Source organism: Galeopterus variegatus, unplaced genomic scaffold (genome assembly GCF_000696425.1).
Source record: "Galeopterus variegatus unplaced genomic scaffold, G_variegatus-3.0.2 Scaffold1539, whole genome shotgun sequence".
Taxonomy (NCBI): domain Eukaryota; kingdom Metazoa; phylum Chordata; class Mammalia; order Dermoptera; family Cynocephalidae; genus Galeopterus; species Galeopterus variegatus.
Genome location: NW_007727650.1, coordinates 128,109 through 135,540, shown reverse-complemented (window position 1 = coordinate 135,540; position 7,432 = coordinate 128,109). Strand labels below are relative to the sequence as shown.

The 7,432-nt window shown below is 40.9% G+C and overlaps 1 long non-coding RNA gene across 1 annotated transcript; it reads left to right on the top strand.

Moving 5' to 3' along the window:
* Positions 1–302: 302 nt before the first annotated feature.
* LOC103594346 lies at positions 303–2,450 on the top strand. Its single transcript, XR_550848.1, has 2 exons — positions 303–399; positions 968–2,450. It is a non-coding gene; the product is annotated as an uncharacterized LOC103594346 (long non-coding RNA).
* Positions 2,451–7,432: the final 4,982 nt, after the last annotated feature.

Below are 7,432 nucleotides of genomic sequence, written 5' to 3'. Positions count from 1 at the left end.
AGGGGGGTGGCGGGACGCGGGCGCTCCCCGTCCTCCTCGGGACAGGGGACAGCCGAGAATGACAACCCACCCCCGCCCTTCTCCTCTGGTCGCCCGGAGCCGCCAGCAGCCGGCTGGGCTCGGCGAGCGCTGGTCGTGGAGACCGCGCGGGGTGGCTCTCGGAGCTGTGCGCATCTTGTGCTGTCAAGTCCCGCCGAGCCCGGGGGCCCCCCACGCCGGGCTGCACAGTAGGGTGGGGGCGTCGGTGCGCCAGCCTGGCTTCCGAGGGCGAATCTTGGACCGCGACGAGTGCGTTGTTTGCGCTACTAACCTTTCCTTTGCTGTTCGGTTGCTGTTCCAGGCCGGCGCGGTGAACAAGCAGGGCGACAGCATTCTGTGCCGCTGAGCCGCGCTGTCCAGGTGAGCGCGCATTTCCCGTCTCGGGTGGCCGGTCACCAGAGACGCCCATCCCCGGGAGCTTCCGGTGCCAGGCTCCGCGGTGTTTTTTGCCGCCGGCATTTCTGAGCGTCAACTCCCAAGGAAGCAGACACCCTCTGTCTCCCTGCCACCCAGTTAGGAAGTGAACCCGTACTTCGCTTTAGAACTCGGGGTTCACTCTCAATGGGGACGGATCAGTTCTTGTCCCCGTCGCCTCTGTGCCTCTCCTGGTAACCCGTGGGCTCTTCCTGTCCTCCCTCCTTCCTGAGGGAGGGCACCCTCGTGGGCGTGGAAACTGTCCCGATGTCCCCCCCGCGTAGTCTGACACAAAGGGGGACGCGGGCGAGTCCCCGGACTGGGTCCCCTATCCGGGCTTCCCGGGGCCCGCAGCTGCCTGCTGGGCGCCTGGCCCGGCCGCAGCTCGGGTGTTGCCTGACCTGGTGGTTTGTTTTGGGTTGTTGATCAAGCATGTCTTGAGTTTGGTCGGTGGCGCCAGTTAGTCTGCAGCGAGAAGGTTCACACACCCCCTCTATTCATTCCTCTTCCACAGGTGTGCGGCCGCCAGAGCCCGAGCCAGGAGCACTAGACAGGGAGGGGGAAGAGCAGAAGTTAGAGAAAAAGCCACCGGAGGAAAGGAAAAAACAAGAGCAAATCTAGAAACGTTTTCATTCGTCATTCCAAGAGAGAGGGGGAGGAAAGAAAAAGAAACCTTTCATCCTTTTTTTGCACGTTCATAAACATTCTACATACGTATTCTCTTTTGTCTCCCTTTATAACCGCTGTGAATTGTACATTTCTGTGTTTTTCGGAGGTGCAGTTAAACTTTTAAGGGTTAGTGTGACAGGACTGTTAAATAGAAGATCAAGAGTAAATCCGACTTTAGAAGCCCACTTTGTGACCAAGGAGCTTAATTTTTGTTTTGAAGCTTTACTAATATACCAGAGCATTGTAGATATATTTTCTTTTTACATCTATTGTTTAAAATAGATGATTATAACGGGGCAGGGAACTTTCTTTTCCCTGCAAGGATGTTACATATTGTATAGATAACTGAGTGACATTTCATACCATGTATATATAGAGATGTTCTATAAGTGTGAGAAAGTATATGCTTTAATAGACTACTGTAATTATAAGATATTTTTAATTAAATATTTTTTGTAAATATGTGTGTGTTTTTTTAATCTATGGGAATATTTCTTTTGGAAAATGATTTTTCAGCTCACTTGCAGAGCTCTTGATACTTTGAATGTCTTTTCTGTTTGGTCTGGCTTTTAATTTGTTTTTGTTTTGCCCAGTATCATAGACTCGGAAGTCACAGTTATAGCTAGTGGTCTTGCATGATTGCATGAGGGTGTTTAGTCACAAAATAAACTTGTTCTGAGTCCATTCAAATGCGTTTTCTTTAACCTAGATTGAACTCTTTGTATTTGAAGCATACATGTTGAAAATATACCTTATCAGTTTTTAAGTACAGGGTTTTATAGTGTAATATATAAAGAGTGTTTGTTTTTTTGTTTCTTAACTGAAGTCAAAATGGATTCTAAGTGATTTTGCATATGGAATAGGGAAATGCTTGGATCCTTAAGGAATTTATGAAATCTGTTTTATCAAAGTGGAAAAAAGTTGCTTATAATTTTTCATTTTACACTAAAGCTTAATGTCACGAAGTTTCATGTCTGTACAGATTATTTACATCATAGAAATGAAAAATGTTCTCTGCTTGCTACCAAAGGACAAACTCTTGGAAATGAACTTTCTGCTTTCCTTCCTCCAAAGAATATTAATAGGCAACAGTGGGAGAAAAAAAGTAAATAAAAAGGCATAATGGCAAATCCTTCAAGCAGGGATAAAAGTCGATCTTCAAACATTAAGTAGACCAAAAATTCTGATGACTGCATCTAGATTATTTTTTTATAAAAATGATTTTCACTATAGCTATGTTAGTTACCGCTAAGCTACTGTCCAATCTCTTGTGATGTGTAACTTTTACATGTGAGTATTAAAGTAGACTTATCTGTCTTGTACTGTGATTTCTGGTCTCATTTCTTTAAAACCTTACACTTATTTTTTTAACACTCTCTCCTTAAGGAACGTAATAATTTCTAGGTTAGGTAGGACTGTCAGGGTATGTGAATATTATGAATTTAATGTGATGGGTACTTTACACCACCAGTTAGATGGAATTTTTAGAGTGAGAGAGAATTAAGTAGGATTTAATTTCCCACACTGTGGATGGTGTTCCAAGGCTGTTGTACAATCCTGACATCTCAGACATGTCATGTTAAAGGAAGAAAAAATTTTTTTCATTTCAAAGAATTAATATACTTTGATATTGTGTAACTCTTACTCAAGCTTATTGTCAAGCTTTCACTGCATTTTTAGAACTTTTTAAAGTTTTGACCCCGAAAGTCTATTGTATTAGATGGCTTCTATAACAATAAATCTTCACTGAGCAAAATGTTCTGAAGTTTGTGGTTTTTAATTGGCTTTTACTGAATTATACAATTTTTCATTATCAAGAATGGGTCTCTTGATGGATCACCTCAATTATTTACAGTGTTTCTTACAATGTGATGAAAAATGGTGATATGAACGGGAAGAAAATCTAGTTTGAATGCTGGAGAAAGCTTCTTCACTGTTTAGCGTCTGCTAGGATAGGATAGGAGATCACCTCAATTATTTACAGTGTTTCTTACAATGTGATGAAAAATGGTGATATGAACGGGAAGAATATCTAGTTTGAATGCTGGAGAAAGCTTCTTCACTGTTTAGCGTCTGCTAGGATAGGATAGGAAGCAATAATCCTGAAGAAGGCAGCAGGATGATATCCAGGGAAATGTAGACCCCCCCCCCAAAAAAAAGGAAAAAAATGTAAATAATGCTAGCAGAAAGGAAATTATTTCACAGTGTTACAGAACCAAATAAAACTGGTTCTGCCCTTCTAGCGGGCACACTTTAATTATATATATGTTAATCAACTTGGGTCTCAACAGGGCCAAACACCAAACCCTCCAGGCTTATGAGGAAGGAAAACCTTCCTGGTGCTGCTTTGCAAGTTCATGAAATTAATTACGTACCTCGGAATAAATCTTAATAGGGCTGCCCTCAGTAGGTATTCTTCAGACCCAGATGATTTCTTTCAATTACAAGCCATGACATTTTGCTGAAATATTACTTGTATTAACTAGAACAATTGCCCGTAAGGTTTTAGGATTGTAATTTTACTTACAGTTCCACCTTGAGCAATGACTTAATTGATATTTTAAAAGATAAAACCCTTACAAAACTGAACTAATTTGTTCAAAGGAGACAACCTGCACTCATATGTACTTAACTGAAAATGCTCTCAAATTTTCAATGAATTTTTAAAAGTGTGTTTTGCGTTCAAGTGCCTTCTTCATACTTATTCATGTCCTGGCTCCTTTTAGGAAGTCTCACCTAATTGCTCAAACTTGGGTCTGGACCACATTGCCAAAAGTGTTCTATCCTCACCAAAGCAAAACAACTCAGCAGTGAGGCTGCTGAAGTTAGTTCTATCAGTCATAAGTTTTCACAGTAAATTCATACATGGGATATGAAAAGAGAGCTGTAAAAGTTGAAGTTAATTTGAAAAGCCTCTCTGAGTCCATAAAAAAATAAATATCAGTTTCTGGGGAAAGAAGAACAAAATGTACTATCTGCGTCCCACTGGCTAAAATATGACTAAAAAGGAAATGAACCTAAAATGTTTGAATGAAGAGACCCAAGACACATTTTCTATGTGAATGCACTAGTATCTGAAATTTTTTCCAATAAGAAATTTCATATTTTAGATAGGAATTTTCTAAGAGATTACATAAGTATTGGCAAAATATGCAAATATCTGGTGAAACAAGATACTATTATTTGCTTGTAATTACTCTTTTTCAGTTTTTTATGATATAAGATACCTATCACACTTCTGGCATGCACATAAAAGTCAAATTTTTAAATTTTATCTTTTATTCCAAAGTTTAATTTCCAAAGGAAAGTACTACAGTCCTACAGTTCTTCATGCAAATTCATAGAATGTTTCTTGAATATTTACTACTTCCTTCATAAGCTTTAGTAGTCAATTGAGAGACTGTAGTCACTTGTGTTCAATAAAAATAGCCAACATATGGAAAATTTCTTTCAAAAGGGATTTATTTTCACTGTCAAAAATAAGTGAACTACATTAACTTTCCTCTATTTTCTCTTCACTTTTTAATCCCTAAGACTGAAGATTTTCATAAAGATGCACCTTCCATTTTTTTGGACTGCTATAACCAACCAGATTATGTTTAAGCATAAGTCAGGATAGAAAATAAAGAACAGGTAAATCAATTGTCACGTTTATAGCATCCTAGAATTTGGTTTTAAGCTCATGAGTAAAGTTAAGAAAAAAAGAGAAAAAGAGAGAAGTACTCATTTGTATGTCAAAGTTTAGAGAAAGCCAGGGAAACAGACATACACCTATAAACAAAAATCTTGCACCTTACTTTAGCTATAATTCTTGGAAACACTTTTCACACATGTTGAACTTGAGTCCAAGGTTATAATAAAAACAAAGTAGGCTCCGAAAGGTAAAAGATTATGTGTGATTTTTTTCTTTGCATGTCCTGCAGTGCTTACCCAGGGACTTGTAAAATATTTGTGGAACTGAATTAAGAATGCTTCCTTAAGACGATTTCTTCCCCTTGCTCAGTTACTCCTTTGCCTTTTCATCTGCATTGAATCTCAGTTGAGCTTCAGACCAATATATCTCAATGCCTTCTGGTCCTCTCTGCCTCTGCAAAGTAGTAGATCCAAAACAGGATTTGATGGTCTCCCTCCAAATGGCCACTCTTTCTGGATTCCTTATCTTGGCTAATGGCACCTACCATTGTTCAGGTCAGAAACCTGGGAATTGTGCTTGACTGTCTCCTGCTCCAGCATATTCAACTGGGCACAAAATTTCCTGCTGAAGCTCTCTCAAATCCCACCAGCCTCCCAGCATCACTGCTAGTCCATCAGTTTATGCCCTCTGCTTTTCACATTGGGACTCCCTGTCATCTCCTAACCTAGTCTCCTTGTCTCATCTTTCTTCCTCTTTTCTATCTTCTATGTGAATCTAACCACGTTACTTCCCAACTGTCACGCTCTGCCTATGCAGGAAAAGGCCAGCTCCTGGACCAGGAGCTTTACAAGGCCCCCATGACCTGAACATTCAGATCCTATAAAAATCATCTCCCACCAGTCTGTTCCCTCTTCCCAGTCTGTTCCCTCTTCCACTCTGGCTGCCTCCAAGCACACATTTTATGCTTCGGCCATACCTGAGATCTTGTAGATGCTATACAGCAAGTATACGTATCTCTCTAGTCTTGACAGAGTATGATTGATTTTTTTGAGAGTTAAGAAGGTAGCAGCCTCAAGAAGGACATTCATGGCCTGTGGAACAATGCGGGTCAGGGAGAGGGGTTACCTGCCCAGCCAGCCAAACCAGCTAAGTCAACCATGCTCATCTGTGGGTAAGAGCTAACCTATCCACACCCAAAGTGGCATGCTTTCTCATTCTTCCTTCCTTTGCATGTGGTGTTACTCCTGCCTAGATCCCCCGACCCCCACTCCCAGTCTCGGCTATTGTTAAAATCATAACCATCCTTCAAGACTTAACTACCACCTCTTCAGCAAAATGTATTTGATGCCTCTCCTCCTCACCCCAAAAACAGCCACTCCCCTCCCCACCATGCTCTATTATAATTATTTTCACATGTCTGTGTTCCTGGTAGATCCCTGATCCTCCAAGGATTCCAGACCACAAATACTAGAAGAACATTCCTGTAACTCTCTGTGCCAGCAAATCTAGCAAATTCTTTGCAGCTCAAAATTGCAGTCGAGAGATTTTCATTATCTTTAAAAGCCTTTGGCTGCCTTAAACATGGAAAAATAGATAAGCCGTGTGTTCTTGAAAATGAGGGAGTACGGTCAGCCCCGGGCAAAGAGAGTTGGAAGGAGAGATTGAGAAGAAAAGAAGAGGCAGATCCTGCAGCCCCAGGAAGGAAAGAATCATTACCGACCAAAGTTCACATAAGTAAACATAAACACGACATCAGTGCCTGGGATGAAGATGTGGGGCAAGGAGGGATGACCACAACTGACGTAGGAGGTGACGCATCTGGATGCAGGCAGCAGGCAGGGGGACTTGGGAAAAACTGTGCAGTCTCTGCTCTGCGTGTGTGTTTTAGGTCTCTATTCTCATGGATTGGTGAAGTGATGTGGGACAGATTAGCCAAGATAAGTGCAGAGAATCCTCGTGAGTCAGTCCTGAAAGGACATATTTGCTGTATGAATGGAAAAGACTTTCACAGACACAAGTTTTCATTACCCCTGCTGTGATCTAGGTCCTAGGGGTAGAATTGTATGATTAGAAACCCGGAATATGTCTTAGCACATTTCTCCTGTATTCTAGTGAAGGAGACAGAAGCTCGAAAGGTGGACTGGTGGAGACAAGACTAGAACCTGGTTTCTCGGACTCGATCTAGGGCCACAAAACTCAATACGGATGGATTCCATTCCAGCTTACTCTTCGGTGGTTTATCTTATACTCTAATCTACAACTTGCCTCATGTTATTTCCTAAGAAGGTGGGGTTCAAACCTTAAGCAAATAATTATTAAATACCGGGCTAATCTGGCTGCCTTTTTAAAAAGAGAACAGAGGTAATGTACTTTTATAACAAGAGTTGAGAATTGCAAAGCTCATTCTCAATGGAGAAAGGATAGGCTTTTCAACAATTGGACATCCACATGGAAAAAAAAAAAAAGAACTTAGACATAGACCTTACACCTTTCACAAAGGTTATCTCAAAATTGATCATAGACCTAAATGTAAAGTGCAAAACTATAAAAATTATAGAAGAAAACATAGGAGAAAATCTATGTGACCTTGACTTTGGTGAAGAATTTTTAGATACAACACCAAAAGCGTGATCCATGAAAGAATTTCAACCTATGTCGTCTTCCACAATTATATCT